This window comes from Astatotilapia calliptera, chromosome 18 (genome assembly GCF_900246225.1).
Source record: "Astatotilapia calliptera chromosome 18, fAstCal1.2, whole genome shotgun sequence".
NCBI classification, from domain to species: Eukaryota; Metazoa; Chordata; class Actinopteri; order Cichliformes; family Cichlidae; genus Astatotilapia; species Astatotilapia calliptera.
Genome location: NC_039319.1, coordinates 1,255,001 through 1,266,751, shown reverse-complemented (window position 1 = coordinate 1,266,751; position 11,751 = coordinate 1,255,001).

The following is an 11,751-nucleotide window of genomic DNA, read 5'->3' as shown; positions in this document are numbered from 1 at the left end:
TGCTGACACTCACCAGTCCCCGGCCCCCTTTCTTCCGCTTAGCGTACAGCCTCAGGGTGCTGGACTTGGGGTGAAACCCTCCATGCATGGTAAGGAGCTTTCTTGTCTTTATGTCAGTGGCTTCTATCTCCTCCTTTGGCCAGCCTATTACCCCAGCAGGGTACCTGATCACGGGCAGGGCGTACGTGTTGATGGCCCGGATCTTGTTCTTACCATTCAGCTGACTCCTCAGGACTTGCCTGACCCTCTGCAGGTACTTGGTGGTTGCAGCTTTTCTAGCGGCCTCTTCATGGTTCCCATTTGCCTGCGGGATCCCCAGGTACTTGTAAATGTCCTCTATGTCTGTAATGTTGCCTTCTGGTAGTTCAATCCCCTCAGTTCTGACTACCTTCCCTCTCTTTGATACCATCCGACTACACTTCTCCAGTCCGAACGACATTCCAATGTCATTGCTGTATAGCCTGGTAGTGTGGATCAGTGAATCGATGTCTCGTTCACTCTTGGCATACAGCTTGATGTCATCCATGTACAGGAGGTGGCTGACAACTGCTCCGTTCCGTAGTCGGTATCCGTAGCCAGTCTTGTTAATGATCTCACTGAGGGGGTTCAGGCCTATGCAGAACAGCAGTGGGGACAGAGCATCTCCTTGGTAGATCCCGCACTTGATGGTGACTTGTGCTATGGGCTTGGAGTTGGCCTCTAGTGTTGTACGCCACATCCCCATTGAGTTCCTGATGAAGGCTCTTAGGGTCCCATTGATCTTGTACAATTCTAGGCATTCCAGTATCCAGCTGTGGGGCATTGAGTCATAGGCCTTCTTGTAATCAATGCAGGCAGTGCACAGGTTGGTCAGTCTGGACTTGCAGTCTCGGCTGATATATATATATATCTATATATATATCTCTATATATATAGATATATATATAGAGATATATATATCTATATATATATCTAAATATATATATCTCTATATATATAGATATATATATTTAGATATCTATATATATATATAGATATATAAATGTAAATATATATCTACATATATATATATTTATATATTAGGGGGTGCAACGATACTCGTATCGATATTGAACCGTTCGATACAGTGCTTTCGGTTCGCTATGCATACTGTATGTATCGAACAATACAAAATTTTTCATTTTTTTTATCAACTTTTCTTCTGACGATGCTGTCTGTGTTGAGCGCTCAGTGGATCTGCGTTCGACTACTCCGCCTAGGCTGCACTGTCGAGCGCAGATCCACTGAGCGCAGCGCAAGCTAGCAAGACAGAAGCTAAGCTCGTTGCAACATGGCAAATTGAACCTCCCCCACCCTCATAGAAGCTGTGTCCCAAAACGTCGGCTGCATCCTCTGGAGGCCGCATTTGAAGGCCGATTACGCCACAGCCAGGCAACGAAGGCTGTCCCAATGCGTCGACTCCTTCAAATGCGTCCTTCATTTCCCCGAATTTGAAGGATGGGTCGGGTGTGTCCTTCGTGGCCCACCATATCCCAGAATTCATAGCGCGGCCCAGCCAAATTTCAGCTGCCAACAATGGCGGCCGCTACTAAGTTTTAAAATTACTCTTATTAATCTTTCTGGGTCACAAAATAAACTTTTACCATATTTTCAGGTGAGAAAGTAGCTGTGTAAACTTCAAATATCTTCTTGGTTTATCAAGACATCGTATATTTGCAAAAGTGTGCCGACGTTTTCGGAGACGTCTGTTACCCACCCGCTCGATAGCAAGCCGGGGGGTTCAATGGTCACTCGAGCCGGCGAGAGCAGCGGACTCCCGGCTTCATCGTTTTCAGACCCCCGCTCTTTCACTATTCAGGTTAAACATGATATATAAGTCACTCGGATAACTTAAAAATTTAATTGTTTGCCTTTTTTCTGTGTTTTATTTGTTCCGGAGTAAATCAGTTTGGCTGAGATTAAAGTTATTCGATTATTAGATTAAATAAAACTTTATTAATCCCTCGGGTGGGTTCCTCTGGGATTTTCACACAGCTGAATAAACGTTAAACAGAAAACTGATTAAACAGAAGTGTGAGACGGTCGAGAATTTACTCCAGTGGCAAGAGGTACTAGTGCACCCAGGCTTTCAATTGAAATCAGTCACACAGCGATAAAAAGAAACACAAAAATGGCAAGAAGCCGTTGTATTATTAACTGCAATAGTCAGTCGCATGACAGTCACAGGAAGCTGACGGGTAAAGAGATCGGTTGTTATCGGATTACATCGTTGAAGAGAAATTGTTCGAGCCATGTTTCCGAAGTAAAAAGAGCCGACGGATGGTCTGGATATACCAAATATAACGTCTCAGAACACTCCAGCTCACAGGTTAGTCTGCTCCAAGCATTCCCACAGAGGTCAGTCTGCTGTTGTAGTTAATACGTCATTTTTCTTAACATAATTGGTGATATAGGTTACAAGCAAGTCTGGCGCTGAACAGAAATTGTCGCGCTATGCTCCTTTATTTATTGTGCATAAATAGTGAATTGTCCTGACACAATATTGCGTTTCGCTTCTGTTATTATGGTACATTGACAAAAACATGTACTTTTATTCACAGGATAAAACAGGTTTTTTGTATCATTAATTGCAGAGACTGGTAAACTTACCTTTGTTCTTACGATGGTCTTTCGTTCTACACAGTGCATTTCAAGGTCCTGTACCCATCCGTCGGTAAACTGTACCTGGGCTTGTTGCAGTGACCTGAAGTTACTAAACTTCATGAGTGTATGCACTCACTCCAAGAACCGTATGATTATAAATCTGAGCGTGGTGAAAGTTGGGCAGCACGCTAACGTCTTTTGTCCACTCTGTGTGCTCGTAAGGGTCTAACCCTTTCACTCCTTTGATTTTTTCCTCGTATCTTTTCTTTGCCTTTTCGTCGAGTCTGTCTTTGACCGGCATTGTTCTCCTTCGTTTTGTACATAACTTTTTTGGGGGGCAAACAAAAAGCAAGAAGGTATTGGAACCGGACAATGAACATTTTGCGGTGCTGCAAATGCTTGCATTTGATGCGATACTTGGATTGTTTTGCCACTAGTTCCCGGCATGCAATGCGCAAAAGTCACGTGGTCTGTCAATCTCTATTCAGATCTGGCCTTTGGAACTATTTTGGTTTTCATGTGACGTATGACCCTGAAGGTAAGCGCGTCATGGACAAAAGTAAAACAGTATGTCGGATGTGCCACGCAATGCTCAATTACATGGGTGGGAACTAGTGTGTTAGCGCAGTTAGCTCGTTAATGTGTTGACGCCGTCCAGCCCCACGCACGGGGCGATCCGCGGTAGCTCGTTAATGGAGATTTGCCGTGTTGTTGCGTTAACGTCATTTCAGATTAACGCTGACAGCACTAGTGGCAACACAACGAATATGACTGCACATTTACTCCGACATCATCCTAGTGCAAAGACAAGTGGAAGCAGACAAAAACAACAAGCACGCATTCTACAAACTTTACCCGAGTCATTTAGACAGCCGTTAGCACAGGATTCTCCTTATGGGGACCTGATATGTTTAATATGCTGCTGAGAATATAGCCCAGAAGAAGCGGATAGTAGAGCTTTTATTTTGGAAAGAGCCATTTCTCTGTAATAAACTCTCTTTTCCAAAGATGAGGGATTTCTCCATCAGATAGATTTTTTAAATTACTTTGTTGTTTCAGCAACATTAAATTAAAAACTGTACGTTTCAGTTAAAATATATATTTATAATTTTAATAAATGACAAATTAAAAAGGCATGAACATTTTTTTGTATCGAAAAAATATCGAACCGTGACATCAAAGTATCGAACCGAACTGTGAATTTTATGTATCGTTGCACCCCTAATATATACATACATATATATATACATATGCATACATATACATATACATATACATGTATATATAAAGAGTAGCACCGCCTACTCTTATTATACTTATTATACTATGAAAAAAGAATGTATTTAAAAGTTTTTAATTAAATTGATAAGCTACTCAGAAACACCACTGTGTTTGAGCAGGAACAGGAAGTGATACTCTGATACTCTACCGCAGAGTATGAGAGCGAACACCAAGAGTAATAATAATAATAATAACAATAATTGTTATTAATATTATATTTTTATCATGTCGATGTTTTCTTGTATTTGAATATCAACAAGTAAATAAGCAAATAAAAGAGAGAGTGTGAACACTGTGTGATTCCTCAGTGTGAAACTTTATGATGTGAATATTGTGACTCTGAGGGAGCTTACATGGTTCTTATCTAATGGATGACTTCATCTACTGAAAATGGAAAGTATCAAGTCAGAATGTTTTTATGACTTATCATCATTTATGAAGAAAATTAAAGGAGGATTCATCAGATGTGAGCAATTAACGTCCATCAGGTTAATCAGTAGTTTAAAGCCTCACTTTAGCCTCTACAAGATATTTATGCAGAAGTTCAACCAAACAGAAGACATCAGGTCCTGAGGTCACAGACTCAGACTATCACATTATCAGAGAGAAGCTCGAATGTCTGTGACCTCTGCAGACCTGAACCTATGAAGAAAGACCTACTCTAAAAATATCAAAAGAAACCAGCTTCAAAATCAACAACCAACCTCCTCTACATGGACCACTGACTTCATGATATTTTCTTTAGTTTGTAACATTTTGCCCTGTAAAACAATTAAAGACTACCTTAAATAACTTTGGTTATAAATGAATCCCAAAGTGTGTGAAGCACAGGAGGAGGAGTGACTGAGAGCAGAGAGGAGGAGCAGAGATTCAGGGAGGAGCTGAGCTGTTACTGAACTATAGAAGAGAGAAAAACCTCCACATTCAACAGAGTTCAACACAAAACAAACTTTATGTTCCTCAACATGCTGTCATTACATCACTGTGTGTTTCCTCTGATTCTTCTCACTCTCACAGGTCTGCTCACCTACACAGGAAACTATGTTCAATTCAATCTTTATATGAATGTCGATTATCCACTGAAACTATTCAACATTTCTTCCTTCAGGTGTCAGCTGTGATCAACTCACTCCAGTCAAAGATGAAGAGTCCAGTTTAGAGGGCAGCACAGTTACTCTGACCTGCACGTACACCAAAGGTGCTGCTGATTATTTCTTCTGGTATCGACAACATCCAGGAAAAGCACCTGAGTTCCTGATCTCTCATTTGGAATCAGGAGAAATAGTAACACCTCCCAGCAGCTCCAGACTCTCTGTTGGAGTCAGAAAGGAAGAAACAAAAATGAGTCTTCAGATCTCCTCTGCTGCAGTGTCTGACTCTGCTGTGTACTACTGTGCTGTGAGGCCCACAGTGACAGGAAACAGCAAAACTCTGTACAAAAACCTTTGGAGCAAAGACAACAGAATACTCCACAACATCCACTAGAGGGAGCCACACACTGTTAAACCTCTGATTCTTGTGTGAATCAGTGGTTGTAAACTTCTGGAGTTTGTTAGGATGGAGTTAAGATAGCTTTCAGTCATCAAACAGTTATGAAGAAAGAGTTTTAGAGGAAACAGTAAAGAAGCATCAGAGTCTTCCTGTTTGAAGAAACTGGAGGTATTTTTATAGGATATTGAAAGAAATGAAAAGTGTGTAAATCTCCTGTTAAACCAGTACAATCTTTCTCTTACTGGCACCTTTAGTGAAGCTTCCAGCAGAGGACCTGTGAGGCGTCTGTTTCTCACAATACAGACTCTCGTGTACGTGTCCTCTTGCTCAGTGTGTATCAGTGGAGATTCCCATAGAGCCAGTTTGTGGAGAAGGTCGTTCTCATCGGTGTATTAAACCTTCATCAGCCTTTGTTTGGAACAAGAACTCTGCTGAGTTTCATAAGAAACTTCTTTTGGTTTTGGGTCATTTGAAACTAGCCTGGATGTGACAGAAGCTGATGTTCTGCACACAGTTTGGTAAATGTATTGTTTCTTTGAGCATCAGATCATTCTCAGCTACGCCAACGTGAACTGGAACGTTTTTACTCCTCATCAATCATCCTGTAAACATGACAAAGGTGAATTATGTGACACAGAGCAGCATCTGAACACGGGAGCTGTGAGTGCTGAACAACGGCCCCCATGTGCTCAGTCTTATAGTAAACTACATTATACTGTTGGCAAAGTGTTACATTACTGTTATTAAATATTAAGTTTAAAATAAAATTTTGTTGGATTTGATTGTCATTTTTATGGAAGAAGTTTCTGTGATTTTCTGTTAGGTAGAGATTTCATATGGTGAACAACAGGGGGCGCTGTTACACAAAACTATTTGATTGGCTGAGCTATTAAACTGGCCCCGCCCACTGAAGTTGAGCTCATCCAACGACATTATTTGTTGGTCAATGTGCTGCAGTGGAAGAACATTGTTCATGTGCTGTCTGTCTGGCTTTAATAACTCCAAAGACATGTTGCTGCACCTCTTTTTGCTTCTATCTCACATTATAGGTGAGTTTAAGAACAGGGATTAAAGTTTAGTTGAAGCTGCTGCATTAAGCAGATATACAGACTGCATTTCACTACTTTTCTTCTTTCTTTTTCCAGGACTAACAGCTGGAGACTCAATCACTCCTCAACAACCTGAAGTCACTAAAACAGAAGGAAAATCTGTCAAACTCACATGTAGCTATGAGACGAGTGATAGTGTTGCTGTCCTTTATTGGTACAGACATGATTCTGACCTTCAGGCTCCTCAGTTTATACTCTGGAAACAAGGAAAAGGATGGACAGCTCAATATATCCCTAATAGACGATATGACTCAGAAACATCTTCTACATCAACTAATCTGACCATAGCAGCCCTAACCCTGGCAGACACAGCTCTCTACTACTGTGCTCTAGAAACACAGTGATACAAAGTGTAGAAGAGGCTGTACAAAAACCTGAACACAGATATCTGACTACTCTTCAAAGAGGAGGGAAGTGGTATTCAAAGCACAGCTTCATATCAGATGGATTCTGCTAATTCCTGTTTTATCAAAGTCACTGTGGTTACAGCTGCTAATGAAACACTGTGGGAGGATTCACATGAGCAGCAAATCCACATCAACCACAAACCAACTGCAGGAACGTTCAGACACAATAAAAACTGTCAAACATCAAAAGCTGCTCATTTACACTATTTTATATTTAGTGGATGAGGACATGCAGAAATGCAGCAGAAGCTAAATAAACAGCGTAACAGAGGTTTATCTCTTTAAGGTAAAATCTCTCACATGAAGCTAAAAGTCCAACCAGGAAGACCATCTCATGCTTGTTCCATTTATTCTCTGAACTCATCACATCAGATGATGATGCTCTCCTTCATCATTGTCCTGCTCTGGTACTTTGTGATGTTCCCCCTCTGGCAGGTCCAGACTCTCCTCTGTGCTTCTGCTCTGAACAACATTTCAGAGGGCCTGGCCTTCTTGAGGTCTCTGAGCAGGATCCTGGACGCTGCATCATCTGGTAACTCTATTGTGCTTCTGAGGACTTTATGTGTCCGAGTGACACAATGGTGGTTTCTGTTTTACTGGACTTGTGTGCTAACCACAGTATAGGTTATGCTTGACTCTGTAATTGCATCATCAGGTCTGCAGCAGTGTGTTCTGGACACTCTGGTGAAGAGAGGAGCTGAGCTGTCATCTGATCACCATCTGGGGGTGAGTTGAGTCAGGTGGTGGGGGAGAATGCTGGACAGGCCTGGCGTATCAAAGTGGTTCAGGTGATCTTCAACTCCCACCTCCAGCAGAGCTTTGGCAGCAGTCTGAGTGAGGCTGGGGACTCATTGCTGATGGGGCTGTGCAGAGCTTTGGCTGCAAGCTGGTTGGTGCTTGTAGTGTTGCTAACCTCCTAACCAGATCTCATTAACTCCTCGTGTTTTGGGGAATGAAAGGTCCAGCTGAAACATCCACTCTTTGTCAGATTGTTGTCTTCATTCTGGTGGTAATTCAGCTTTAATTTATGACTTATGAGTTTGTGCTTGTAGCTTCTGTTACCTCACCATGTTCTCTTGTGTCTGCTCATAGCTCTGTGGACTTGAGTTACCTGAAACCTGAAGGATTCTCTCATCGTCTGCTGTTTGGAAAGGACTGACTTGTAACAGAGCTGGAAAACTCACCTGCCCATCCACTCTCCACCCACTCAGCCTTCTGAAGCCTTCACTTACCTCCCTGACACAGAAACTCTAAAAGTGAAACACAAGAAAGGACTCTAATAAATACTATATAAGCAATTCTGACTGCACTGATACTCAGCAGTTGTTCTCTCGGGCAGTTCTCTGGTGTCTCCCTGCTCTGTCCCTCTGCAGGAAACCTACTTACCTGCCCCCCTGTCTTTGAACCTTCTCAAAATAAAAGCATGTAAAGCTTTAGCCTCATGTGGGCTGCGTTAGAGTCGATGCATTCCTGTAATCATGACACTGAGAGGTTGCTCCAGGGATTTAAATCATGTATTAATCGTAGTGGAGAGAAAATAATATGAATATTTCCTGTGTGAAGATGATGGTGTGATATCAGGGCTGCCACATGAAGGGGCAACGTGAACAAGTTTATGAATACCTCAGAAAAAAAGCTTCAATGAGTATAAATGATCTTCTGATATTAACGATATCCTGGAACACCAACATGCACGCTCAGTCATCCAGGTAAGCAAATCCCAAAAAGTTGATTCTGTTCATCTGGATGTTTTCAGTGGGAGAAACGTTTCATCATCATCAGGTGACGTCTTCAGTCTCAGCTGACTGCAGGTTTCCAACCTTAGAAACAGGACATTTGCACAATGACTGAAACCAGCAGCACTGAATGAACACTGGGCTGTGAGGTCAGTTTATGACCATTAATATGCAAATCGTCACAACCATTGATCAACAACCACTGATCAATGGTCACGAGTACCACTCTCTGTTTATCATACTAAGCTGCTGTGGAATCAGAAAAGTATTTGATTGGCTGAGATGAAGTTACAAAAAATATTAGAGCTCCTCCCACCTGAAAGTGAAGATGCTGCTACTAGTGTGTAAAGCAGGAGGAAGTGAGAGAAGTTCAAATCCAGATCAGAGAGGAGGAGGAGAGATTCAGGGAGGAGCTGAGCTGTTACTGAACTAGAAGAGAGAGAAACCTCCACATTCAACAGAGTTCAACACAAACCATAAACTTTACCTTCATTCAACATGTTGTCTTTGGACTATTTTGCACTTTCTTTACTGATTCTCACCATTCTAACAGGTACGTTACAATCTGGGTGTTTAAAGAAACACATTTGAATTGTGATGATTTATAAAAGAATAAAACATGTTTCTGTTCCTTTAGGTGTCAGCTGTGAAGATCTCACTCCAACCAACAAAGAAGTGTTCAGTGTAGAAGGCAGCAATGCTACTCTGTCCTATAGATTATCCAGAGAAGTGAAGACTAATGATTATTTCTTCTGGTATCGACAATATCCTGGAAAACCACCAGAGTTCCTGATCTCTCATTTACCATCCGGAGAAGTGATGAAAGAAGAAATCTCTGGACTGTCTGTTAATGTGAGTGAAGATAAAACACTGATGACTCTTCAGATCTCCTCTGCTGCAGTGTCTGACTCTGCTGTGTACTACTGTGCTCTGCAGCCCACAGTGACAGGAAACAGCAAAACTCTGTACAAAAACCTTTGGAGCAAAGACAACAGAATACTCCACAACATCCACTAGAGGGAGCCACACACTGTTAAACCTCTGATTCTTGTGTCATTGGACTGATGACAAAGACAACAGAGAAATGAAGCAGTAAAGATCAGAGACAGACTAGCAGGGTTTGAGTCACAAAGACAGACGTGCAACAAAACAGAGATTTTTGGAGTGAGCACAGGAAGGAGCAACATTATTTGTGTTTTCCTTCCTTTCTTGGAAATCATGCAGGTAAATGAGTTAAATTAAAGTCAGTGGTGTTGAAAATCCATCCTGGGTTTTTACCCTCCTCTTTTGTATGATGACATCACAAGTAAACAGGAAATCACCAGGAGAAAACAGCTGTACAATAAAAAGGTAATTCAGTGTTTTTCTATTTTACACACTAAGGTAGAACATGTCAGAGGTGGAGTGAGAAGCAGGAAAAAAGCACTTTCCTTTATCATGGGAGGTTTGGGCCAATCAAGCCTGCTGTGAGTCCGACTCTGGAAGGAAAGGAGGCTTTCTGGAGTGAACTGAGTGAGTCCACCTCTCATGTAGACGATTCAGTAGATGGTTTAAAAACAGGAACCTTCAGAAGGAAGATCCAGGTTGAGACAGTGGTTGGTTGAAGAGGCTTCAGTGACTAAAATCACTGATAATTATCAGAAAGAACTCACACACACACGCACACACACACACACACACACACACACACACACACACACACACACACACACGCACACACACGCACACACACGCTGCCATCCTGGAGTCCGGTGTGTCCACACTCTTCATCTCAGCTGAGATATGAATCTTCAAATAACAAAGACAATCTGAATGACAGGCTCAGAAAGACTCGCTGCAACATTCTGATTATTTATCATCACTGTAAATTTTAGTGTTTCACTCACCTCCATGTTGGAGCGTCAAAATCAACCATAGGCCCCGCCCACCAAAGTCCAGCTCAACCAATGAGATGATTTCTGTCTGCAGAGCAAAAAGTTTGAGGAAATAAAATCACAACCTGATGAATCTACTATTGTTCATGTGCTGTCTGTCTGGCTTTAATAACTCCAAAGACATGTTGCTGCACCTCTTTTTGCTTCTATCTCACATTATAGGTGAGTTTAAGAACAGGGATTAAAGTTTAGTTGAAGCTGCTGCATTAAGCAGATATACAGACTGCATTTCACTACTTTTCTTCTTTCTTTTTCCAGGACTAACAGCTGGAGACTCAATCACTCCTCAACAACCTGAAGTCACTGAAACAGAAGGACAATCTGTCACACTCACATGTAGCTATCAGACAAGTTACAGTGATATTTACCTTCACTGGTACAGACATGATTCTGACCTTCAGGCTCCTCAGTTTATACTCTGGAAACAAGGAAAAGGAGGCAGTGCTGAATATATTCCTGATAATCGATATCAGTCCACAACATCTTCTTCATCAACTAATCTGACCATACCAGCCCTAACCCTGGCAGACACAGCTCTCTACTACTGTGCTCTAGAAACACAGTGATACAAAGTGTAGAAGAGGCTGTACAAAAACCTGAACACAGATATCTGACTACTCTTCAAAGAGGAGGGAAGTGGTATTCAAAGCACAGCTTCATATCAGATGGATTCTGCTAATTCCTGTTTTATCAGAGTCACTGTGGTTACAGCTGCTAATGAAACACTGTGGGAGGATTCACATGAGCAGCAAATCCACATCAACCACAAACCAACTGCAGGAATGTTCAGACACAAAGAGACAAAAATAATACAAACACAATGGACTACTAATTTTAATATTTAGAATACAAAATACATAAAAAAACATTAAAAAAACTACATAAGTGTTACATGCTTTGTTTTAAATTTACAAACTGAGAGCACATAAAGAAGCTCTTCATTAAGGCTCTTTCTTCCCATATATAATTTTCCCTCTAGAAGGGCTATGGCTTCTGACTTGTGTGTGTCTTCATGTGATGCAACAACACACTAGTAGATGCAAAAACAAAACTGGCACATTTGACAAGGTTATTACTTCTCATGTGTCGTTAATTCTCATGTGCTTTAACAAGTAATTTCTAAAAGGCAAATTTTCCCACATGTTTTGCAAGGATGTGGTTTTTCACCGTT